This window comes from Nelusetta ayraudi, unplaced genomic scaffold, assembly GCF_046127955.1.
Source record: "Nelusetta ayraudi isolate G7.1 ecotype Tasmania unplaced genomic scaffold, CSIRO-AGI_Nayr_v1 ptg000181l, whole genome shotgun sequence".
Taxonomy (NCBI): domain Eukaryota; kingdom Metazoa; phylum Chordata; class Actinopteri; order Tetraodontiformes; family Monacanthidae; genus Nelusetta; species Nelusetta ayraudi.
The window spans coordinates 1,058,104-1,085,322 of NW_027466230.1; the positions used below are offsets into that span (position 1 = coordinate 1,058,104).

Below are 27,219 nucleotides of genomic sequence, written 5' to 3' on the forward strand. Positions count from 1 at the left end.
TCAGGTCAACAAATACTTCCTGTAAACATCTCTAATGGGCACTAACAGCAGTTCACGACTAGAATAGCATTTTGAAACGGCTGCTTTCCAAGGAAACACTGTGACTTCCACCATCCTTTCATTATCCGATAAAAAAATGTTAGATTTTTGATGTGATCAAGAGGTGTTTTTTCCCCTTTTTTAATCTACAAGCTCTTGCACTGGATTTCACGAAAGCCCTGCAACACTGTGCAAACAGCAGCAAGCTCTTTGGTTTCCAGGCCTTCCAAGGGAATTGCCTGAGAGTTAAACACACACCAAACGCAGCTTCAGTAAGACCTCATTTTTCTCACTGTGAAGTTTCCAGACTTGGATTTCTGTATCTTGTCGTCTGTTGGGATCATGAGGCGGATAGTACTTGAGAGTTTTCTCCCAAACAAAATAAGATAACACAGAGTCCTGCTATCAGTAGATAAAAGTGAAATACTGTGCCGTCTAGTGGAAAAAAAGAGGAGCAAGACAAAGTAAGGTGCAAAAAAGTTCCTGCACGTAATGGAGTTTAGAAGTTTTATTCTTTACTTTTCCTCACCAGCAGCTACAAGGTCGTGTTACTGAGCCAAAATAATACCTATATATGAAAAGACACTCCTTTTCAAAGCTAGGCAATAATAGAATTTTTGTGCATTCAGTTTTTTGCCGCCTTCAGGACAGCAGTGGTAATGGAGAGCCCTCGGAGATCTCAGAGATTCCCAGATGCCATTGGACTGATTCAATAGTGCAGATGGTTGTCTGCGCTAACATTCCCGCATCCATGTATTCACTTGTGGGAGGGGATCTCTGTTGGATTTCACTTTGCAGCAGCAGACAGAGCACACTGAGGTCTGGGATACAACGTGACACGATCGGTCGTTAACAGTTTCTTTCTCAGATAAGCCACTTGGACTGATGAAATATGATGAAATAAGGAGGCACATCTCAACACAAATACAGTAGAAGTTGTTTAGTCTATGAAACTTAATATATATATTTTTTTATTTTAGTTAATTTTTTTTTTATTTTGCTCTTTAGCAAACCATCATAAATAGTCAGTGGATTAACGGTCTAAACGATAGAAATTGACAAATTAAATATTTACTGGTTGCTTGTACAATTGTTGTAACGTTGATGTAACACGATAGTTGCTCCAGGAAAAAGGACCTGACATGCCAGGATGGGATATATTTCACATGTCCATTTGGATGCCTTTGAGGTTTTTTTTTTTCAGTCAAAGTCAATGAGGACCAGACACTTCTTCCACTTCTTTCCTGGTACTGGAGCTGACCACAGTTCGAGTGGCTGAAATAAGTTATTTTCAAGATGGAGCAGCAAGATTCTCGGCATAAAACTGAATTGCAAAAAAATATACCTGCCACTAAATGTGTGTCATGATGCAGACCTGGGCACCTGCATTCATGGCGTTCTATGCTCATGGTTGCATAATGATTCAGTGGTGTGCATTAGAAACACTGGATACAATGAAAACACTGCTTTAGCAAGTTGTAGACAAATGGAACTGAACTGCACTGACGGCTTTTATCTTGTCATTGTTTCGCTGCTTCCAACTGACTTTCATGAGATTTTGGTCAAACACTGCAGTGTATTACAGCTCACCACAGGGCAGAGACACACAGCTAATGTCGCCTTGTGCGCCTGTGGAAAGCTTCAAGCTGGTTGAATGAGTTTGATTGGTGGCTGGACAAACCTTTTGTGATGGGCACAAATGCTTTACAATAATTCTGTTACACCGTTGTTGTTTTTTTGGAGATCCAATTTTTGTTCACCAAAGGCGCTCTTTAATTTTGAAACCTTCACAAAGCAATGAAAATGAAAAATCTTTTAGGTCCAAAAGGTTTATTTTACATTTTTAATAATTCTGTCAGACAAAATAGGGACTTTTTTTTAATTCATAGATCCTATTGCCCATTGTGTAATCCCTGATTCATCTTTTCTTCAACCTCCGCAGATGTTGTCAACAAGGCCGCAAGAGACCCATGGCTGTCTCAGTTAAGCTTTCTACTCGGCGCCGGAGCGGACACATTTTTTTGTTTTGTTTTGTTTTTGTTTTTGTTTTTTTGTGTGTGTTGCCGTCGTCGATGTTTCCTGTATTTTTCCAGCAATGTGTAGATGCGACACCGTTGGCTCCAGGGCATCGTTTCTCTCATCACAAAAGCCACTAGCAGCTGATACAAACATCATCGGACACACCAGGAATACACACCATCTCACCTGTCACGCTGTAACAATCGCGCCGCTGACAACTTGGTGGCAAACATGAGGTGTAAAAATGCGCACAGACACAGCCTTCAGCACGGATCCCCGTCCCGTGTGTCCACTGACGAATGTGTTTGAGTAGCTGCGTGTCGAGGGCAGAGGGGCGGGGGGGGGGGGTTTACAGTCAATGTCTGTCTACGTTGGGGTGGGTTCACGGAGGCCATCTTTCATCTCTGGCTGTGATCAGATATTCTACATGATATGATATGATGATACAGGCCCAATTAAGGGATGGGCTCGTGTGAAAAATGTGATGACAGGGCAAGCGGAAGACTAGACTGTGATCTGACATCTGAGAGGGGCGAAAGACGGGGGAGGTTTGGGCGGGTGGAAAGGTGACAAGAGACGGGGGCCAAGGGTGAGGGGAGACGAGCGGGACAGGCACGACAGAGGGCGGAAGAGTGATGCCGGTGGAGGAAATGAAGACGGGCCGAGCGCGGGAGAAGTGGGAGGAATGGATGTTGGGCCAGAGAGCGAGAGAGCGAGACAGAGAGAATTAATATGATTAGGAAGAGGGGAAAATGGAGAGGCAGATAAAGATGAATGGACAGTAATGAAAGATAGAAAGGGGAAGAAATTAGACTCCATTCCCATAAGAAACAATTTGTCACACATTTTATGAATGCCACATTTGAGCCCCGCTCGTTATAATATGAATGGAATTTTTGGGAAACTTTGACAGTGAAGGCGAAAAGTCACTCATCCTATTTTTTTCCCCCTTCTTCATAACACAAATCATGCGGAGAAAAGTTTTCCAGGGAGCAAGTTTTTAATTGTTTCGGGTTCCGCACGCGCGCGGTGCGTTAGCGTTGACAGAGAGCGCGCTAGGTGAGAGGGAATTGGTTTAAAACTGGGAGGCCTTTGTTCCCGCCTTTTGTCTGAATCTCTGAATTTCCCTGTATTCCACAAATCTGTCTGGAGAAAAAAACCCAAAAAACTACAACCGTGTCAGGTATATGATTTTGATCAGGATGCGCTGCGCTTTGATCGCCCCGCCAGCTTTTATCAGCTGGCATGTTCTTTTCATAACCAAATAGGACCCAATTATGTCAAGCACATTGTTCTTTACCTGAAGTACCGAGGCGCTACACCAAAAGGAGGAAATAACTGAACTGGAGTGTCACTTCACTGGTGGGGGAAGGGAGGGGGGAGTTCAATTTAGCTGTCAAAAATTATGCTTGTTAGTCTCAATCAAGCACATGAAATAAATACAAAGTTTTGGAGTGTCTCCAACACAATTGTCTGGAATTGTACTTGTTCAGAAATAAATAAATTAGGTGCAACAATGGTGTTATGTGTTTGTCAGTGTGGTCAGAAAATCATATAAATGTACAGATTAATTAGTAGGGATGTAACAGTGTCATAACAGATACCGCGGTGACAAAGGGGCTTTGATACTGTCGGGGACATGTGATGCTTTCAAATGAGTCCAGTGGGAAAAGTATAGGGTTTGTTTTTTTTGTTTGCTTGCTTTTTTTTTTAGCTGCAGTAAATCAGAGTAGAGGGAATATGGAACTACAGCTACCATCATCATCACTCCACTCACTCGGCGGCTCAATTAAATGCTCAATCACAGTTTAAGCGCTCAGGTGCATTGTTTATTTCCAACAGATTGCAATAAATATCACACCATGCGTGTACATATAGTGAGACTTTTGGACGTGGTTACATCTCTTGAAATCGAATTAAGAAAAACAGTGGTGTAAAAAAAAAAAAATAGACAAGCAAAAGGGTCCAGTGAAGATCCAAGGGTCTTGAGGCTTTTTTCACAGGGACGTCTTGATGTTCCAGTCGTGTCTCTTCTCCAGTTGATCCAGCTGATCAGGATGCCTCACGCCGAACCGTCTACAAGCAAAAGAGACATGAAAAGTTTAAGGGCATGCCGTGAATCTCATCACCCCCCTGTAGCAACAACACAGGTTCATTTAAAACTTGCCGAAGTTGGAGGTGTGAGTCCAACGCCAGTTTATTAGCGACTGGTGCAGAGCTCGTCATGTCGAGTTTTGCCGCATTCCAAAACGAGACGCCGAAGTGAAAGTGACCTGCGAGTTCTCAGCGCGCTCAGCCCTCGACAATAGCCGCTGACACCGGCACCCCCCTGTATCGCACAGCACCTTTACCCCCGTCCATTGTTCACGCTGCACTTCTCACATGTATTGTCTTACGTGATAGCCTTAGAACCTGATAAGAAGCCCGTTGAAGTTTTTTTTTTTTTTCTTCCTTTTTTTGTGGCTGTGGACACAGACCTGGGAGTGTCTCGGTGTACAACTGCTTATTATTTGCTCCTACAAGAGACGGGCAGACCGGGGAACGCCTTGCCGGATCCCCTTTACAGCCCGGGCTAACCTGGGTTAACAGCACCGCCAGCCTTCCTTCACTCTCTTCAGACCCGACACTCCCTTCCTCTACAAGGACATTATGGTATTACGTTTCCCCCACACTATAGAGGTTGTTGACACGCCGAGGCATTCTGGGGCTTGAACGTATAGTCTGCAAAGAACAGCTGGGGACACCCGAGACAGTCAGGAAGCTCCACTGAATCCGGCAGATCGAGGTATGATGTCGTGCATCTGGCAACAAAAGCTCCACGTCATTTTGGGATCCGATGACTTTAACAGAAGGGGATTTCTAAGGATTCGGCCATTTGTTTTTGTTCAGTTACAAAACATTTCTGAAAGGTGATGGCTTCATCGCAAATTGGAAGAAGTCAGCAATTTGTTTTGCTTTTTTTTTCCTGTTTATATTGTTGTTAAGCTGTAACCCTTTAACTAAAGTTACATCTGTTGTTGCAATGCGAAACCAATCCCAACTCCATGGAATGAAGGAAAGCGGATACCGTGCCACATTTCTCGCTAGCACTTGGAGGACACAGCTTCTGATGGTCCAGCCTGTTTGTCAGTGGTGTCTTGTGTCATGGAGCGCCATTGAGCTCTGAGTTTGAGATTCTGAGCTAGAAATGATGTCGCATTCGAGTTAAACAGCGTTCCAATTTGGTTGTATCAGGACGATGGAAAGAAACAAAAAGAACCTGTGTTCGCAGTACTCTCGATACTACCTACTCTTGACAGTGCCCCTATTTACATAAAAAAAATGTAGGTGCTTCAGAATCAGGTCATCCTTGAAATAAAAATGCCTGTTAAAGCTGCATTCACACCAAATTCAACGTTGTAATTCAATGTTCGTCAACAGACTGCAGACTTGTCTGATTCAATTCATGCTGGCTCAAGGTTTTAGTCCTTGCAGTTTGCATCAGATACATGTCTCCGCAATCTGATTTTAATGAAACACAGCAAACTATGGTATAATGTTGACGCCCTCGTATAGTAGAAACCCCAAATAGATGACCCTGCCAACCCTCTTGTTGCAGAATCCAATCTTTGGGGTTGGTTTTTTTTCTCATGAATGAAAAGAAACCTGTCAAATAGTCCCTCAAGAAACCAAAAAAGCAACAAAGTAAAGGCTTCTTCAAGTTTTAATATGAGGTGGTGTGTGCATTTCATTCTAGCTAAACAGAGTAGAAAAGCATAAAGTGGCCACTCTCCACAAGGAAGCCACTGATGCCGCAACTGATCTGCGGAAAATAAGACTTGACTGATGGATGTCAGAGCTGCATGGTAGTCCTTATAATGGTCAGAGGCTGTTGTGCAATAGGTTGGGCAATCCGGCATGCGTGCATACGGTGACAGCACAATGCGGGTAAGATAAATTCACTACTATCCACAGAGATTGCCTGGAATATACTTATTATGTATCAAAAAAAGAAGTAAGGTCAAAAACCATGACGCACATGCATTGACTGGTGTAGCAAACATGCCCGAAGGTGGCTAATACACACACACACACACACACACACACACACACACACACACACGTGCGCGCATATGAGCAAAGTCCTCTCTTTCTCATTCTTTCTCTCGCTATGTCTGTACGTTCCCGATCCTTATGGGAGGCACATTCCTTTTCATCCGTCAGCGTGGATGGAAACTGACATGTTCAAAACATACAACAATGGCCTTCCCAGCACTGTGGAGGCTCTATGTTTTGTATGCTTGAAGCACTGCATTATCTCCTAAGTGTCTAGCAGCCCCACTATAGTAAATAATGGATGCCCCCCTTCCTGCTGAAAAACCTCTCTTTCACTTCAGGGACCAGTCATGGTTTACCTGTATAAATGCCCCTCCTGTGTCTTTGGAGGAATGGATAGCGCTAAAGGATGTGGGTCAGGCGATTTCATTAGTGCAGCATTTCTCCATGTGTCTCCTTCAATCAGGCGTTTGACAGAGGCAATGTCACTCAAAGTGTCTTACAGACGCCTTCATACGGAAGTCTCTCGGAGAGAGGGAGGGGGGCTGGGATGCGGCGACCGCTGATCCATTGCGGGCCGTTGGTAAAATATAGCCCATATATAACAAGGGGGGCTGAAAACGGTAAATGCTTGAGAGGAGTCACCTTTGAGATCAGCTGCATATCCTTGAGGCTTTTAGCCGCGGCGCCTCCAAACATGGTGCCATTTGTTTCTAGGTCATCATCCGCTGTACGCGAGAGCCCGTCCAACCTGAGGAGAGAAAGGAAGAAGAAGAGAAAAGACGGAGCAGACGTTATGATCAGCGCTGTCAATGTAAATTGCACATAGGCGCAGGATTAGCGCTCATACAGCTGCACATGCGTCGGGCTATATTGGATTATGATCCTGCCTTTTGATTTACCGGCTATAACTTCATGACCTAGTTGTTTAGCGCAGCATAGCAAAAAAAATAGAAGAACACTACGCTGAATTGGGCCGGACTGCCGTGTGCCACTAAACATCTGTGGCCCCCCCGCCCCCCGACCGCCACCACCGCCGCCCCTCCATTCGTTCCGAGGTTACATCGAAAGAGTTTCAGCGATTGTGAATTATTTACTCGATTCACCATTCGGGCCTTTAACCCCACAGCAAATGCACAAGACAGTCGGGGTTAAAAATACACTCCCACAGGATGCTGGTTCCACTCCGAGCACATGTGTGTGTCAGCAGGTGCGCATGTGTGCGTATGGGGCAGGGACACGGGTTTGAAAAATAAAACGCCGCATAGTCCCCGACATATACAGCACCAATCACTCTCCCTCTCTTTTTTCTCTCGCTCCTACTCCCAAAACACACGCACGCACACTGGCGCCCGCACTGAGGAACTCATTAGCGCGTCATTATGTGGGTGCTTTCCGAGCGAGAATCTAGGCCGTCCCAGATGGGATTATTATAACACATCTTGATCTGCGCTGGGGCTACAAATATGACTTCCTTTGAAATGTCCACGAGCGTGAGAGTGTACAAACGTGCACACGCTGCGTGTGTGCGTTGTGCCAGACTGAGACGGCGTTGACCCCGCGCTCCATGACCCCACAGTCGATGCAAGGAAGGAACTACAAAATGCATAGTGCAGGCGTGTGAGACAGTTGGGTGGTGAATCATTAGCGAGTGGGCGTTTTCCTCGACAGCAGCCTCAAACTGCGGAAATGGGTTTTGTATGCATTCAAAGAGCATGTGTGTGGTGGTGGTGGTGGGGGGGGGGGGGGGGGGGGGCAGTCGAAGGCTGAAAGAAAGGTGTCTGTGATAAATGCCCGTCCAGCCCATCTGATCGAGGCTGAAGTTGCTTCCCTGTCGGACTGAGTGAATATTAATGTCACCAAGTAGCCTCTAATGGATCTGCACATCCAACACACACGCACACACACACAGACACAGGGCCACGTTACCGTGGTATGTCCCTGGCACGCAGCAGTGTTGTCATGGATACTTCAAGACACATCCGCCATCCCATAAGCAGGGATGGGGGTGTGTGGAGGGGGTGCTGAGCGCTTCAGAGGGGCTGGCGCCGTCCCTCCTTCCATCCTCAGTTAAACCCTCAACCCCCTTTCTCCACCCGCCCAACCCCCCCGCCCCACCAACCAGGAGACGAAAACAAAAAAAAACAGAATCCCCTTATTCTCCTCGCTCAGCCACCTAAAAACCTCCCTGCATGTCAACTGTGGCGGCCCTGGAGCCAACAGCAGCTATCTTGTCCCACCGCTCGGGCCCTCATTTCACTTTTTGAACATGAACGCGTTGTAATGAAGCAGGAACCCTGATGAAACATTAATGGCTGATGGGGAAAAAAGAGCGCTTGCCAGTTTAGATGGGATCTCAGAAAAGCCAAAATAGATTCTGAATTGTGCCCGTGCGTGCGCGCGTGCACTACGGCTAGGCTCGCAGTTTATCCATAAAACTGATCCTTTTCATTAGCTATTATCAATAATTTAACATTGCACTTGCTTTAATGGCTCCATGTGAGCAAACGTCAAGTCTGTGTACTTTCAGGCAACCTGCAACCCATGTGCACTCATAACTCACCAATGGCCCTTACACAGAGCGACTGGGGTCAATGAAGACTTGTAAAGGTGCACTTAACAATCGATGCACCGAAAGCTTTGAAAAGGAAAATGGCCATCAATGCGGAGTGACAAAACATTTTGGTCACTTCCATTGGCTGGAGTGTCTGGATTTGAGGTAGAAATCATTTCAATTCACTCCACTGTAGCCTGTTTTCCTGTATACCAAGTTAAATTTGAAAAAAAAAAAATAGGAGGGGGGGGGGGCACATCAAATGCAGCTCCCTGAGCCGAGCTGATGAAAGGGTTAATCTTTTATGACGCGTCCCCTCCCGTCCCTGCTCTCCTCTGCCCTCCCTTTCATATTCTCCAGCATGGCGGCGCTCGCTGCCTGCACATATGCTGCAAAATAGACGCCTCTCTGATTGGAAGGCTAATTTGAAGTGTCAATTATTCTTATGCAAATGAAGGTACAGTTTTTTTTTTTTCTCCCCTCGAGTCTAAATGGGTTTCGGGGGGCACAGATGGGTGCGCGGATGTGCGTGCATGCGTGCGTGTGTAGATGAAACTCTGAAAAAAACAAAAAAAAAAACATACAGCCCCTCCCACCCCCACACCCCCCACCCCCACCCCACCCCACCCAACTCCTCTTCCTTCATCTACACCTCTTAGGGAAGGGAGCAGACGTACAAAGACAGCTGGCATAATGGGGTGAGGGTATTTGCATGCACATTGTCCACGCCGAACGCCAAACAGATCATAAATTGAAAGCACAATGCCGAAAACAGTAACAAAGGCAACGCGGTGCAAGTCGGCGCCCGAAAGCGTCTCACAATGCGGCGACATTGGTTCTGCGTTGCCACGTAAATAATAAAAATAAAAAAAAATAATAAAAAAATCAAGATGGCGGGTACACGGGAGCCTGGCGTGGGGCCGGGATGTGTCGTGGGAAGCATTGTGGCAGAACAAAACCGTTTACGACGGCTTTTGTCGACGGAACGTTTTCCAGCGGCGGCAGCGTCGTTTTGCTATTGCTGCTGCTGCGGCGGCGGCGGCGGCGGCGGAGGTGCGTGTGGCAAATGTAATCCCTGTCTGCTTGTTGGTGGGGGGAAGTGGAACAAGAAGATCCTGTTTAAAGGAAAGGGGGCGGGGTGGGGGTAAATTGAGTGCGCCTTACAGAGCATATACTGTCCCTGCTTACATAAAGAATGCCAGCGACTGCACGCTCCTCTTTATGGCGATTAAAAGCTCCGGACTCGGGCCTCAGTCCGGACCAGAGCTTTAGCCCGACAAAGACGGGCAATGAAAGTGAGGATGAAAAAGGAGAATGGTTTGAAAAAAAGAAAAGAAAAAAACTAAGCAAAACAGACAGAGTACTCTACAAATAGCCTCTGTTGTCTGACTCTCTCAGCTGATGTGCCGGGTTAAGTTAGAAAAAAAAGAGAGAAAGAAAGACTTTCCAGGCCCCGATACAGGATCAAACAACCTCGCTGTAGAGTCCTGTTACCACCATAACAATAGCCTACATTCACTCTCGGCCCCAGCACACCAGCTTTTACCTCAAAGGGTGCGCAAGGGAGGGAGAGTAAGCCCGGGTTTGGAGGGGTGGGTGCGCGGCGGGCACGGAGGCTAGCGTAGCGATATCTTAGACGATAATGGCGTTGAGCAGATTAGATGGTATCAGACTAGGATGTTTGTTTTCATCTGCCGGCTTCTGCAGGCTTGGCTGAGATGTGCGGCCGGCCCCCGCAGGCACTCCGAGTCTGAAGGAAACTTTTCAGATATCGCAGGAGAAAGTTAAGTGCCTTCGGAAGATGCTCGCACACCCGGCGATAACGGCAACAGTCGAGGAGAGCAGCCGAGGACAGAGGTGTTACTGAGAGCTTTTTGGGTGGGGGGGGGAGTCACACATTGTCAACGTCAGTCATTGTCTGATTGATCGTCGTGAAGCTTTGATGGATTTTTAATTGACTTCTGAGCGAGTGAATCGGCTTTTTAATGCCTCACTTCATTAGCTGGGGATTTTAAACTCAGATGTATTGATGGACTCCTAAAGATATCGTATATAGCCGGCTTCAACAGCCCTTCCTGGAAGCCCCCCCCCCCCCCCAACACCGCCCCCGTCCTCGGCAGCCAATCTTATTAATCGCAGGCCCACAACAGACAGCTCCCTATCTGCTAACCTCCAAAGACCCTTCTTCCTTCTCATGCAATGAGAGGAGAGGCCCCGGCAATTTGTATTTGTTTTGCACTGGTTCAGTAGTTCCGCAGGAATTAGTATGCAGTCAGGGATGGGAGAGCTTGTCAAGACCTGGGGGGGGGATCTCCACCCACCCACTGGGTGGATCTACATTCATGAACAAGGTTGACAAGGAGGCTGACTAGTGTAAAGACAAGGAGCAAATAAAATGGCGAAGAGCCCCATGAATATTCTTTATTTTGTCCACACAAGTCCACCTTCGCAGACAGGCCCACCCTTCCCACTCTGTCTGTCCGTCTGTCTGTCTGTCTGTCTGTCTGTCTGTCTGTCTTGCATATCTGTTCGTCCGTCAAGTTGCTGAGCCTGGCTTCTTCTTTCTCACCCACCCTAATAAAAAAACAAACAAAACAAAAAAACCCCAACTATGTGTCATGCACGTCAAAATGCAAGGCTAGCCCAGTTGAGAGTGTTTCTGCTGGACCATAGAGTGAATAAACATCCATGTCAGGAGAAAGCGATCTGGGGCCCTTCTCTCAGTGAGCCCGAGCTCTCCTGGGAAACACACAGCTCATACAATGGATAGAAGAGGCCTTTTGTTGAGTCTCTGGGAGCTGCAGGGCTAGCTCTGGATCAAACAGGGGGTGCGCGAGTGTACATTTCTGCGTTTTACACACACACACACACACACACACACACACACACACACTCACACGCGGGCGCGCGCCCGCACGCACACACGCTCACTCACGGGCAAGCCGCGCTGACACGCCAGACTGGAGCGCACACACCTTCGCCCACACACGTACACAGCGCCAGAGACTTTTCCTCATCTCCCTAAACTCACTGTGACTAAGTAAACTTCTTCACCCTTTTGCAGGAGTTGCAGAGGGCAGGGAGATGAATTTGAAATAGCCAGCGGGAGCAAAGCGAGGAGACAAAAGGGGGAGAATGGTGACGCAAATCAGTTGCCGGACTGATTTAGTCGGGTTTAATGTCTGTGTAAAGGCCGGCTCGTTTTTGCACCGTGTACAAATCACAGTTCAAAGCCCAGTGGCTGGCGTCCCTCCCGGGGTCCACGCCGGGGAGATGCTCCATGGAAGTCTCTCATACTTAGCGGTGTCCTGGGTGGGCGGGCGTGCGGCAACTCTTATTTATTGTTGCACAGTCCTGGGCCGGAGAAATTCTAAAAATAGGGCTTCTAATACAAACAGAAGTGATGAGGGGGTATTGAAGGGGTTGTGGTGGGGTTGGGGGGGTAATATCTCAAGAGGAAAACTAGCATGACACGACTGCGATCGTCCTGAGTCAGATCTGCATCAAACCTGGGGGAAGGAGGTGCAGCAGCTCGGCGAGCGCATTAGTGAAATGCAACACAATCAGCTGGCTATGTCACCATTGTCTAAGGGGGGCGTTTATCACGGCTGAATAGAGTGAACAAATGTGGTGCCGGTTCCGGAATACGAAACCGCTACAGTGCATCTTTTTTTTTTCCCCTCCCAGAATGCATTTCAATAAATTTCCATCCCAGCGCCGGTGCCTTGCTCCTGGCCCGTCTGCCCCGTGGTGGTGGTGGTGCCGCTGCCTGGATGTGAGGAAATTCTCCTGGCCGAGACCAACTCACACCGTCTGACCCTCTTCCTCCCCCAGACTGCACTTTCTCCAGGACTCACATCTCACAGTTTCCCACAACCCCCCCCCCCCACACACACCGTGCCCTTCTTTCTCCTTACCTTCCCACTGCCCCCCCTCAACAGCCCTACCCCTCCCGATCTCCGCCGTGCATTCAACCCCAATTTTGGGCACAATGAAGTTGTTCTGGCTGACAGTTTGACCGGTAGAATGAGAGTTGTTCCAGCCCGCTGTGTGGCCCCGCAGTGGGCCCATTCTCCCCCTCGCCGGCTCAGTTACCTAGAGCCCTGTCGGAGGGACACGGACGCCGTCGGTCCCCACGCTCCCACCCTGACCCCCGACAATTAACCTCCAACCACAGCTCGGGCGTACCTGCACCTCCCTCTCTGGCGCACGCACACGGACTCAAAAACAAAAGAGCCGATGGGCTGTCTGACACCTCGTACTTTATTTTTTCGGTATTTCAATTTTGTCAAGACTGGGAAAGATTGAGGAAGCTGAAGTCCGTCAAAGTAGCATGCGGCGCCCCCTCCGCGTAGCATCTGTTGGGGTGCAGCCGCCCAGGTTGGCCTGATTTACTCAGTTACTCCATGTCTTGTAGGACGTGTCAGAAAGGATTCTGTATTGGGGTCAGCTGGAAAGACAAAGCCTCCAGCCCTCTCTCCTCTGTCGCTTCCGCTAAGCGTCAACTGGCCTCCCATCTCCTCCTTCCTACCCCCCTCACCCCTCTGTCAGCCCCTTCACTCCCTCTGCTTCCTTTGCAGTCTTCCCTTTGTTCTAAAAAAGACAAGACTATTTTTAAAGTCATCTTAAATGTAATAATACAAAAATAAAGATGTATTGTATAAATAGTTGTGTTTGCATCCCTCCCGGCCACATTAACACACACACACACACACACACACACACACACGCACACACACAGAGGCCCAGACATGAGAAAGTGGCTGAGAGAGGCTGTGATGGGGTGGTGGTGGTGCTCGGAGGGGGGAGGGGGGGGGGACCATATGTCCAGGCGTTGTATATCAGTGGGCTCGCCCTCAGCGCTCTGCCGGACCACCATAACTTAGTTTGTCTTGAGCACAAAGTTTGGCCCAAGCTTGGCTGGGTTCATTAGGAGGCTATTCTCTGGACCCAATGAAGCTCAACAGACCTCCAACAAAGGAGCTAATCACACCCGCTGCTGCCCTCGCTTCCTCCCTCACCTCCACTCCCCAGCTAAGAAAAGCCCGACAGCCACTATTTCCACACACAGTCAGCCTCAGCTTGTTTACTGAATAGAAAGCTGACGATGAGTCGGTACTAAACGTTGGTGGCGCTCGACAGATAGTCCAGGAGCGTAACATCCACAGCAGGCAGCAGAGCGCAGAGAATGACGACGCACGGCGGTAGCAGCGTTGGAAGAAAAAAAAAAAATTGTGTGTTGGGATTTTTTGGGGGGGAAACAAAAATGGATAATTGTGTCTCCATTAAAGCTCAACACCTGCCACTGTTTTTGTGCAAGAGGATCCATGAAGTGTCATGTTTTCACCTGAGAGGCACTTCGCTGTCTCGGATCCAAGCGTTAGGAAGATGTGCTGTGTGGAAGATACCGAGTTGTGTTGTGCTGTGTATGTGTGCGCGCGTGTGTGTGTGTGTGTGTGTGTGTGTGTGTGTGTGTGTGTGTGTGTGTGTGTGTGTACGCGCACACGCCTGTGTGGGTTTGTGTGCGCGCGTATACATCTGGGTGCATGTGTGAGCAAAAGGATGCAGTGCGCTGACAATGGAGAGCCTGAGGCTGCTGAATACTTGAAATGACCTTGAACCTCAGCATTCTCCATTCCCATGGCTGCAGGGACGGTGTGCATGTTTGTATGTTTGTGTTGCGCCGATATTTGAGAAGCAAAAACGAGGCTTTGCTCCTTTGGAGCCAAAAAAAAAAAGAAGAGGCTTATTGTTAGTTAGTCAAAACACTCCCAGAAATCACTGATGACCGGTTCTGATTCTGTTACCCCTTCAATGCGTTCTATATAAAATAGGTCATTTCAAACCGCTTGTAGTGGCAAATACATTTTGTGATGTTATCACATTATCGTGTCAAAGTCGGCTCTGCACTTTCACATGCGTGGCCTGCTACCTTCAGGCTCCCAGTGTGTGTGTGTGTGTGTGTGTGTGTGTGTGTGTGTGTGTGTGTGTGTGTGTGTGTGTGTGTTTGCTCACCCTGCATCCAGCAGAGCCAGAGCCGAGCTGCACACTATGTCCCCGACTGAGTGTGCAGGCTACGGGCGAGCACGGACAAGGCTGACGAGGACGCGTCTCCATATCACCGCGCCAGCTCAGGGAGACCCCCGCAACACCCCCGATACGCACACCTGCCGGCAGACACGCATTTGTGTACACGCTGATGAGAAGGACGAGGACGGCTGAGGGAGGCCCAGCGTGGGCTGGTAAAGGCCATATCACCGGGCCGTGCTCGGACACAAATGTCAGCAGCATGACCACCCGTACGCGGAGCACCCGACGGCGCCGGAGCACAGGATGATCAAGAAGAGACGGATGAAGAGGTGAAGAACGGACACGACGGCTGAATGACGATGACGGAGCGGGGAGTTTAACCTTCTATTCTGACGTGATTTGAATGTACATATACGTAACACATGACTCTGACAAGCGCCGCTTGTAAGCATCCAGACTCGTAAAAGCAGCGGATAAATGCGTAATGAGAATTTTGCTAATTAAACCCCAAAAAATAATGAAATAAATCCTTTAAGGCGTTGACATACACATGAGATGGCGGCTCACCGGGCTGCATGGCTGAAACGTATGCAACGCTTGCGTGCACGCCTCCGCCTTCTGCCCCGCGTTCCTCTCCCCCATCCATTAGATGTTGAGCATTTCAACTTTCAAAGCGCAGGGAGAACACAATGCCCTCTGCTGCCGAAGAACGCTGAATACATTACAGGCATTTTGAACCGCCGCTTTAATATTCCGGCAGATGCAAACAAACAAGAATGCAATAGGGTATAAACCAGGATTCGCGGGAAAATGCATCGCTTGTTTCTTCCCTTTTAAAGGTCAAAAACGCAGCCTCGCACTTTTCTGAAGTAGTTTTGAAGACCAGCGAAAAAAAAAAAAAAAAAAAAACCCCGGTTGCACGTGCGGCCAGTTAAAGGAGGTAAAGTCCGCCGCGGCCGACTTCGCAGCAGGTGACAACGGGAAGTGTGTACATTGTGATGCGCGCGGCATTCAAGCATACATAAGTGCATTAGCGGAAGGCTCTTGTGTACGCGTTCCGTCTTTAAGAGCCGTGGTCTTGCATTTCATGTACAGTTTCATCATCACCCGTGCGCGGCTGCACACAATAACAACAGTGACAGCGTGTGGCATGAATGCAGGGAGATCTCTGACGGCCGGGTTGTAATTACAATCGTCGGAATTCCACACAGAATCGCAAGGTTACACAAACACGAGCAGACGGACAGGACATACGTATCCAAGCTTGCCTTCCAAAGTGGAAAATACGTCAGAGAACTACGTTACACGAGTTGGAGCGAGAGGACGTTGAATTCAACGCGGCGTTGACATCTCGGCAGATGGTGAATATTTTAGTGGGGCGGAGGAATGGAGGCGGACAAGTCGACCTGTTGGCTTGAATTCTCAACCAAGGGTAAGTGCGCGCACTCCAGAATAAATGGATGCGCCCGCTGAAATGGCCAATCCAATCTTCAGTCGGGGGGGGGGGTTTGTGCGAGGGTACGAGCTTGTTATCCAGTTTAGCTGATTGCGTCTCTCCAACCGTTCAAAACGCGCCACTTTGGCCTCTGTTCGACAACATTAAAACGAGGCCGGCGTCCTCCTGAAGTGTGTCTTGATGCATCAGAACCACGAACGGGTTTCCATAAAGGAATCCTGATTAGAGCGCAAACACTGTGCAAACGCGACAGAGTCAATGGCTCGACAAACTCGGACCCCCCCCCCCACCCTCCAATCCCTGTTTCCCCTTCAGCCTCGACTTCAAAAGAAATGCCGGAATCTGGATGGTTTCCTCTTTCATTTTTTTTTCCTCCAAGTCTAACCTGGGCCTGGGAATGGGAGAAAAGTTAAGGGATGCGCTTTACTCATCACTGACGCTGAGACAGTGGTGATTTGTGGCCGTGTTAAAGCGCAACTGCTGCCTGCCTCTTCCGCAAAATATATTGCCGCCATTATGCGGGTGCCACAAATAAAAAAAAAAAAAAAAAGAGGGAAGAAAACATAGGAGACGACGCGTCGAAGGAATTTTACCGGCGAATTGCTGATGGGACCTGAGTGACAATCCGGTAAGCAATTGTCATTGTCATTCACGGAGACGTCGGCATGTCTGGATCCCATTTTTGTGTCGCCGAGCTTTAGTCGGCGTCGCACTCTGTCAGCAGACACTTTCCCAAAAGTACTTCCGCGGAGGGTCCAATCAGCGTCGCCGCTCTCATTGGCCGGCCAGACTGGGATTAAAAATCAGGTAAGTTGGTCCCCATTTTGGATAATGTAAATGCTACGCATTGAAATGCGGGCTCCACACCGAGCCGCGACCTCGGCGGCGGCGGCGGCCGCTTAATATTTCAAATAATGTGGAGCAAATGCGGCAGGAAATGCAAATTTTGTCACGGCAGCCTTTCACATCCGGGAGCTGAATCAAGGCTTTTGTGTCTGCTGTGCATTTAGGGGGTGGGAAAAAAAAAAAAAAACTGCTTGGCGAGAGGGTTCCTCGGCCTCGCTTGTTTGGACTTTTGAATGAGCCCACGGTGCCCGGGCGGGGAGCCACGGCGCTGCCAGCGGCGCGGCTCTCCCGCTAATTGATTGCCCGGGCGAACAAGAGCGCAGCTCGCTCCATTGTGATCGCCCGTTGGCCCTCGTTCATTAAGCCAGGAAGCGGCGCCATCTCCTCTTTTTGTTTCGCTCTGGCACCTCTTCTCCCCCCCCGTTCCCCGTTCTCCCCCTCCCTCCCTCCCTCCCTCCTCTAAATCCTGCCGTTTCCCCCTCTTTCTCTTTCACTCTCTCTTTCGGGAACGGGGAGAAGTGATGCAAAGGTGCCATGACAGGCAAAAGCATCCCTCCGCCATCCGAGGATGGGGAGGAAAAAAAAAAAAACCCGGACAGGAACAAAGAACGTATGCGAGGGGATGGTGGCCGGCGGAGGACGACGGAAGATGAGGAGCCAGCGGACGGAGGAGAAAGAAGAAGGGAAGAGAGAAGAGAGAGATCAGAAGGAGGGAGTCCCGCCATCCCCCTCAAACCTGTCTTCTGCCAGGGTTCCATACTAGCTCCACACACACACACATACACACACACACACACACACACACACACACACACACACACACACACACACACACACACGCCCCTATTGTTTTTACCCCCACCCTTTTTTTTTCCTCTACCCCTCTTTTCAACTATCTCCCTTCCCCGCTCCTGCTCCTCAGCCCGTCTCTGCGCCGCCTCTTAATAAGAGCTGGCGGGACAATAGTGCCATTGTTGCTCCTTGTTTTGGGGAACCCTGGACTGAAACAAACGCTGTTTACCCGAGCAGCGGCGCAGCCCGGGCCCTTTGCTTCATTACAGCCGCGGCCAAGTCTGATTAAGTCTGTTCGGCAAGTGTCCACAATAAGCCGCTGACCCTTCGCCGCTACGACTCGCCCTGCTTCCCGTCCATCTCTTGCCTCAACTTTTTGTTTTCCACCCCTCGCCATTCACGGCTAACAGAACGCTGCCGGGGCTTGCGGTCTTTGTTTTTGCTCACCGACAAATTATCCGCCGTTAGCAACAAGGGGGTTACTGAAATAAACGCGGTGGGAACGGATCGAGAAGAGCTGGCAAAACCACGAGAGGAAACCAGGAAGACCTTCATCGCCGAGACGAAGGTTACGTGAGAAGCGAGCAGGTTGGAACGGCGAGCAGGTGCGAAGCTGCTAGCTGACTGAGACACAAGAGGAAACTCTCTTTTCCATAATGGCCTCAGATCATTTAGAAAAAAAAAATATCCGAGATGTGTTTATCAACCTCATGATTGTTGTGGACACACACACACACGCACACGCACACACACACACGCACACACACACACACACACACACACACACACACACACACAGACGAGTGGATGGAAAGCTGTAGCACTCAACCACCTCCCTCAGCTCTGGGTGCTACCCGCTCGGTGAGGGTGGGGGTGGTGGGGGAGGGGGGGATCTGCATCATGAATATGCGTAATTAGGTGAGACTGGTGTAATTTTTCTGGGTTATGGGATGTGACATCTGTGGCGCGTGAGCATACATCAGCGTAAGCGCGACTGACAAATGCATGATCCCATTTTTTTATTATTTTTTTTCATCCCCGACCCACAACAAGGCATTTTATACTTTGCGGTGGAAAAAAACACACAGTTTGGATTCGCACACTTTTAGCGACTGCTCTCGAAAATGGGGGGAAATCGCTCAGAATGACACGCGTGCACAGTCATGCACAGGTAGACACGTTTACAGTTTTTCTGAAGGGAGGGGGGAGGGGCGGGGGGGAATCTGTGCATCTGAACCCATATGATAGCGTCATTATTTTTCTGAAACTGCGAAGAAAACAGAGATTTACTGCACACGGCCAAATAAGGCGACGTTTGAAAACTCAACTTTCCTCGAGTGATGAAAAAAAAAAACACACAAACAAAAAAAATGAAATAAAACACGCTTAATACATAAAGAAATGCAAGCTGCGCGCATCGGTGCGCATTTTGTATGAAACAGTTCTGGGCCTTTGATGGCAAAGGGACACAAAGACCGTCATTGCCAAGCAACGAGGTTAGTAGGAGCCTCGCACGCCTGCCTCTTTTAGCATAATTCGCATCAGGCGGCACGAGTAACAGCAACAGCGCTGTTTACATCCTGGAAATGCAGCACAGCTGACGAGGGAATCAGCGCGTATAGAGCTCTCGTCATGGGTCCGTCCACACACACACCTCAAAAGGTTTTTTTTTTTTTCTACCTTGGACTTGTATTAATTATCGAGCATCCGTTGCAATAAGGGGCTTCTTTTTATTCTATTTGCATTTTCCTTTGGTCTCCCATTTCCGCAAAACCTCCAAAAAATAACAACGCACTTGCATGTAAGGACAGGCGAATGGGAATGGGGGCGGTGACAAAAGCGCCTATTAATAATGGGATCATATTCTGCACACACACACACACACACGCACACGCACACACACACACGCGTATGCATGCGCAGTACGAGCACACCTCCTCAGCTCTTCATAGAGAGCCAATTTATAGATACTGTGGTGAACCTCCGTCACCACCTCTCGCCTCTCTCTTTGCTGCACTGTGGCCCTTTCCCTTTCCCTTTCCCCATTCACACACACACACACACACACACACACACACACACACACACTATCACACATATCGAAGGGGAGGACACATCCCTCATAGCACCGAGGAAATTAACTTGACATTTGATGCAGACAGAAAATATATCTATATATATATAAATATATCTATATATTTTTTTTGTAGTGGGGGAAAAGAGGAGGAGGAGGAGGAGGAGGAGGGGGAAAAAAAACAAAGTGTACCAAAGCCGAGATAGCGTAAACCCATGCCTTGTTCACCCGTCCCCACCCCAACCCCCTTAAGCCCAGGGATGCATTGGGAAGGGATTTCAGCGATCTGCAATGCAGACGCCACTGGGTGCCCGCGGTAGGGAGAGAAAGGGGGGGGGGGGAGAAAAGGAAAAAAAAAAAAAAAAAGATGAGCTTCATCTTTCGCCTGTCCCTCTCCGTGTACGCTGTCTGCCGCTCTTTGTCTCCATCTTTCATAATGCCAGCGCTCCATTTTCATATTCACTTCCCCTCCCTTTGAGCTGGCGTCTTTCTATTTGGAAGCGAAGTTGGGGTGGGGTGGCGGCGGCGGCGTCGGCGGTGGCGGTGGTGGAGGAGGTGGGGGGGTAAAAAAAAAAAAAAAAGGAAACAACATAAAAGAGTATTGGAGGATGGCTTGATGGTGCGTGCCTTCAAAAATGAGGCACGCCCTTTAAGCCACTCCCCATGAATACACAAATTCAGGGGGATTTTTTAAAATCGTCGTTGCCATGCCATCGCTTTCCATCCAGCGCGCCAGCGGCTCGGAGCTCGCAGCGGGAACCCTTCCCTCCGTTATTCCGCCCCTACGGATGGCAGCGAATATGGAACCTCGTTTGATTAAACGGCAAAAAGTGGACTCCTTGCAAATTTTTTTTCGTCAAGGTTGGAGCGCACCAACAATTTCTTTGGAAATGAAAAAAAATAAAATATATATATATATATTTTTTTTTTTGTCTGCGCTCAATAACATTAACAACAGCGTCAGAAGTTCACCTTGAACCCTCGAGCAGGCCACAATTAATACGCGGCTACGCTACACTTTACACCCACGGATGCACAGACACACAGCGAGACCACCGGCCAGCCCGTGTCTGCCTCTCGATCCCCCTGCATTAGACATGCAGGAATGTTAACATCATTATGCACAATTGTGAATGTCTGTCTGTGCCCTGCCCCCTCCCATAACATATTGTGTCTGTGGGATTTGCTGTGCGCGCACGAGCCAGCGCGCATCTGAAGGCGAGCAGCAATATTTAAATGTGTTTTTTTTTTATATATATATATATATATTTATTTTTTTTGCATCCATGCAAGTTGAGACACATTACGTGTTGTTGTGCGGCTGCTGGAGTCGCTGAGTGCGATGCTGTCAAAGAAACTCCTCTCACACACACACACACACACACACACACACACACACACACACTCACACTTATATATCAGCATTTTGAGAGAACCTATGGCTGTGAAATTACCTCCTGCTTATTCATCTGTATTTTTTAAATAATTAAATATTGCAGCATAATTAATGTGGAATACAACAGATAAAGCACAGGGATGCCACGCAGCACACACTAACCCCCCCCCCCCCCCCCCCCAAAAAAAAAAGAAACGGTAAATGAAAACTTATATAAATCAAATGCATCTCTCCGCATTCTCATTTGCAGTTTAATCCTCACAGTATTTTACTGTTTTAAATGTGCATCGATTTAATTAAAAAAAAAAAAAAAAAAAGCGAACACGGGCATCATTTTCTATTCCTGGAGAAAAGATGGAGTCTGACCTATTTCGTCGGTGACAAATCTCCACGACGCCAGCCCCGGTTAGCGAGTGCACTTGAGAAAAGGCGACGTGTTTGATCAGGCTGAAGTTTGCGCGGGCAGCCCGGTCGACGCGAGGTAGCACTGAGGGGAGGAAGCCGCTAATGAAGCGCGCTCTGCATTTCTGCATTTCTGTCAGGCCGCTCTTCTGCGGCCGCCGCACTGCAACATCCAGCGCGGCGGCCGCAGCCATTTTTAGCGCATTTGCATTTGCCGTGTGTTCCTCGTTTGTTTGTTGTTTTTTTTTTGTTTGTTTTGTTTTTTGCAGCGGTGCCTCTTGAATGAACAGAGCGTTCTGTTGCACCCGGAAGGAATGAGAGAGAAAAAAAAAAAAAAAAAAAAAAAGCAGGGAGGGACAATGAGAGGCCACCAGGCAGCGTGAGTAAACACACCCAATCAGTATTTACATAGCGGGGAATTCTCGAGGAGAAAAAGAGGCTTCTGGTTTTTGCGGCGCGGAGGGATTCGGAATCACGTTCAAAATAAATATATTGCAGGATATCTCACAGACCTTAAAGGGGAGATTGTCCGGCGAGTGTTGTATACAAAGCCCTTGGCATCCCTCTGCTTACACAAACTCCCCCTCTGCCACCTCGCCCGCTCCTTGCTGCCAGCGATTTGCATTCATTTGCATGATTTGGCGATGTGCATATCCTTTGTTCCGACTGTATGATGATGCAAAAGGAGCCTCCTCCATACGCAGCACTATTACACGAGCCGCCGAAAGCTCCTCGGATATTACGTTCGGCGGCGTGGGGTGGTGGTGGTGGTGGTGGTGGTGGGGGGGGGGGGTCGTGCATCTGCTTTAATTATAAATTGATAAGAGGAGATTTTCCGCAAATGCCAGACTCATCCTGCGCTGCGCCGATGTTAATGCAGTGCATCAGGATGGGGGGGTTCGGGGTGGGGGGTGGGGTGGGGGGGGTTTCGTGGAATTTTTTTGCACAACCATGGAAAGGACATATTGTGCTATCGCTAAGAGGCACGAGCACCTGCAATATATGGCACGGAGGGGGGAGGACTGCATTCGAGCATGAAATATGGAATTACGTGACAAATAGGGGAGGGGGAAAAAAAAGGGGGGAAAATTGGTGATGGAAAGTAAATCATCGAAAAGAGAGAAAAGAAACCTGTCACATATTTTTTTTTTTTTTTTACTATATTGTACATAAATAACATTATTCGTCCCTCAGTTGCCTCCTGCATTTATATTCATTATATTCATTTATTATGACAATGCGAGCGGGCCGGCCGTAGCCGACTGTAAGGAGTTAGCCTCGGCCCGTGCATTTAGCATGCTGTCTTTAAAATGCAAAACTCCTCTCTCAGATGTTTATGAACGGGGCTGGCTGAGGTCTCGCTGCTTCCATCCATTCTTTTGTCCAGTCGGGTTTTAACGGCGCAGACACACACAAACACACACACACACACACACACACACACACAAAAACACACACGCACGCACGCACGCACGCACGAGCACTGCTTCATCATGCGGGCACATGCGGACGTCTTCATTAATTGCCGTGGGCCATCATGAATGTAGGCGCCGCGTTATAAATACTCAAGCCTGCAGGAACCCGAGCAGCGAGCAGCTGCACTCCCAATATGCATGTCTGATGGATGATTACAAGCGCGGCATAGGAAATGAGGCCCTGCGATGTAAACAAACCGCGCCGTATATAAATATACATATATATATATCGCTCGTCTCATCTCACGCTTAACAAACGGCCGTGAGGAAAAAAACCCCGCCTCTCGCGTCCGATGTCTTGCGTCTCAAAATGTCAGTTTTTTGTTTGTTTTGTTGTATTATTGTTTTCTTAGCATAAGCGCATGACGACGGGTGCAATTACAAGGTGGCTGTTTGAACTAAGTGTGTGTAAAAGTGTGCACATGCTTCAGTATGGAGGGAAAAGTGTATTGCATAGTTCACTTTACATATGTTTACTGTCTCAAAACGAATTTTTTTGTGCAGTCGCAAAAATTTAAACCTCTACATTTTGACTAATAGAAATAAAATGGAGCTACATTCACATTTAATTTTCTAGATGGGAGAAGTCATTGTTTTTGTTTTTTTCTATAACCTGACGGTTTGCTAATGTTTGGTTGGTTAATGTGCTAAAGTTAAACTTCACCGTAGCCATCTGAATGTTTTTTATCTCTTCATTTATTTCAAACCGGTTGACTTGCCCTGCACTCCTAATGGTTTATTCCGTGCCGTTCACCGAATGCAAGCGTAATTAGGGACGAGTAGCTGCGCCTCGTGTTGAGGCCCCGCGGCTGCTGACGCACCATCTCAACACTTCAGCCACTCATTATTTTCTTTTTTTTTAGGACCTTCCAAGAAAGCAAAACAAAAAAAAAAAAAAAGACTTTTAGCACACTCTGCCTGGACAGCGCTGCAGTGACGCCCTGGCCTTTCTTTTTCTCTCGTCGGATTAACACTGTCAGCCAAAGTGGCCCCGGCTGCTAAGAGTGACGCAGAGATGCGAAAAGGGCCACTCAGATCATTTCCGGCGACAGTCGCGGACGTCAAAAGTTTTCCGCTTGTTGCGCCGAAGGAAAAATAAATAAATAAATAAGTAAAAAAGTAAATAATTAAAAAAAAAAAAGGGGGGGGGGGGGTCAGAGTTGACGTCGAGGAAGCCCTGACGGTAATCTGCCGCCGCGGCCGCTGCTTCTGCCAGCTAATTTAATAAACAGCTCCCTGTCGCGAGATGAAGGCGGCCTCATTAAAATGTTCGTCTCCCTTCAATAACGTTAAATGTCACGAGTAACGACGGCAGGAGGTCTAATTGACGACCTGCGGAAACAAAGCCGCGCATTTGTTACACAAGCGGGAAAACTGCTTGTGTGTGTGTGTGTGTGTGTGTGTGTGTGTGTGTGTGTGTGTGTCTTTGTTTGTTTAGCGGCTCTGTAACAGGGCACTTGTGTTGTTGTTGTTGTTGTTATGATGAGTAACCTTGGCAACCCCCCCCCCCTCCCCCCACCCTGGTACGGTGTGGACCACCGGGCATAGAGTGGGTCAGGGGATTTGACATTGCCCACCATCAAATCGCCAGAGCTCCTTTCAAAAGTGCCGCTGCTCTGTTTACTGCGTCCTCTGGACCGCTGCTAACATCTGCGCCTTCACCCAACACGCACGCAGGGGCCAACTTTGCTGCGGGCGAGCGCACATGCGCGGACAAAGACTCACATCAGTGGAGACGGGGCCACAGCGAGGGAGGAGGGGGGGGGGGGGGGTTTGCGGTCCATCGGAAATCGTTCAGACAAAGAATTTCTGAGCAAAACCAAATTTGTGAACGCAAAACGATTTTCTTTTTTTTTCTTCTTTTTTTTTAGAATTTCTAGAGAGAAAAAAACGAGTCGAACTGGAGTCGTTTCGGTTCATTCGCACAACTGGTTTGTTTGGTTGAAGCTTCAAATTGGAACGGTACAGATTGGAGTTTGGGGAGGGGTGTAGGGGGGTAGTAGTGTTGTAAATATGACGGGTGTGTTTCGGATGTAAACGGATGCTGAGACAAAGCGAGAAGCGCGCGAAGACAAGGCGCGTTTCGCCGCGCGAACCCAACACTCACCTCACGCCGCTCCAGCAGGAAGCAAAATTCCAGGGATCTCGTGCGGCACCGCCCGTCCCTGCGCTTGCAGCCCCGCGTGGCTCCTTCCCTCCATCACTGCAGCGAGGAACACACACACACACACAGACAAACACACACACACACAGAGTGAATATGTTTACTAAGAGGTAACCTTTATATGACGAATAATTCCTCTTGAGCAAATTGACACGTTTCGGCAAAGCAAGAAAAAAAAAAACAGTCGGCGGGGGGGCGATGAGGCGGATTCCCGGTTAGTTGGCGGAGAAAGAAACAGAGGTAGCATTTACCAACGCTAAGTTTACTGCCAGGGATTCAAATTGGCAATAACTTTGTGCAAATGTCGTCTCAACCTTTACTCTCGGCTAAAAATAGCGCCTCAAAATTGGGCCTTAAGTGGGACACGAGGAGGCGGCGCGCTGATTATCCGAAGGTCACGACGTGAAGCTGCGCGCGCGCGGGTATTTCTTCGTTGTTGCTACGATTGGTCAAAGTTTCAAAATAAAACAAAAAGAAAACACGTGGATGGATGATGTTTTAAGCCTTATTTTGTTGAAGTGGGTCCGTCTCAGCCTGAGCGGAAACGACCTACTGGTTCCATCTTAGCGCACCGTTGAACCCACGACGCTGCGGTGGAGTGGGGAGGTCAAAGGTCAAGGCTAAAGGACGAGTCAAGTCTCAGGTCGGAGGCGACTACTGCAGGTTGTTTTCCCCCTCTTCTGGGGGAGCGGCGCTCCAGCCAGTCCGATGCTATGTTTTGTTGGTGAGATTTCCTTCCTGCTTTTTTTTTTCCTTTTTCTTTTTCTCTCGCTGAACCCTGAGCGTCGACATGACGGCTGACATCCTCGCCGCGTCAAAGGCTCCCCAACGATGCCACTTAGGAGCGGCCGGACGTCGCCCACGGATGTCGTCAGAATAATAATGATATGTAATTTTGTGTGTTTTTTTTTTTTTTCCTTCTCTCCTTTGTCAGCAGTCAGCGCTGAAAACCTGCCCCTGCCGCGGCTCTGACTCTCCCATTCACCCCCCCCCCCCACCCCACCCCCCCTGCCGGGTTCCCATGTGATCGCGAGGCTCTTCTGGCACGTCAGTGTCAAACTGACAGATGCCACATTTCATTAGGGCGCCATATCAAGGCTCGCCCCCCCTTCTCATACACGCACATGCACTACTGTACGTGTCAAAAAAAAATCCCACACAACACATCCACACGAGGTTCTCGCCGTTGGACGCTCAATTCCATTTGCTCGTTTGCTTGTTTGCTTGTTTGCTTGTTTGCGGTTCACAATTAAAGGAGCGAGTCGTGCAGCAGGCATCCGCCTCAACGCGGACGTCGACGTTGGGGGGGGAACAACTTGAAAATGGGAGAAGAAGAAGGAGGAGGAGGGGAAAGAAGAGAAGTGTGATGACTTCATGCAGGCCTCTGCTCCCCGCTGCCGTGTTCTACACTGTCCTCACTGTGTCACGCATGACCATCTAGCGCGTGTGTGTGTGTGTGTGTGTGTGTGTGTGGTGTACAGCATGTGTTTCTCGCCCTACGGCAGAATTTAGGGTAACTGTACAACACCGAAACCACCGCCCCCCCCCATTTCCCCCCCACTCTGCGGCTTGTGCGGCTTGTCTTTCTCATCCCATCTCGCTGCCGCTGCCGTGTGTGTGTGTGTTTGTGTGTGTGTGTGGTGGGGGTGAGGTGCCAAGAATCAACCCCCCCCTCCCTACACACCCCCATTGCCTTCCGTGGGGCGGCAGCATGGACGCTAAATTGTCTCTCTCACACACACACACACACACACACACACACACACACACACACGGCTCCGCGATGTTAGACCAAAAATAAAGAGGGAAAACACCCAAAGGTCCAGGAGTGATGGTTCATCTTGCGGTGGGCAGATGACACCAGCTGCACTCGTTTACGCAAGAATTCCTTTTTTCTTTGTTTTTTTGTGTGTGTAATAGGACACATTACGCGTATC

General features: G+C 48.7%; 1 long non-coding RNA gene across 1 annotated transcript in view; it reads right to left on the reverse strand.

Annotated features, from left to right (window-relative positions):
• Positions 1-3,859: 3,859 nt before the first annotated feature.
• Positions 3,860-27,219, reverse strand: part of LOC142881095 (uncharacterized) — a 36,384-nt gene continuing 13,024 nt past the window's right edge. Inside the window, exons 2-4 of the long non-coding RNA XR_012925510.1 lie at positions 25,226-25,321; positions 6,739-6,844; positions 3,860-4,134 (exon numbers count right to left, since the gene is read on the reverse strand). This is a non-coding gene — a long non-coding RNA (uncharacterized LOC142881095). The remainder of the gene's footprint in view (positions 4,135-6,738; positions 6,845-25,225; positions 25,322-27,219) is intronic.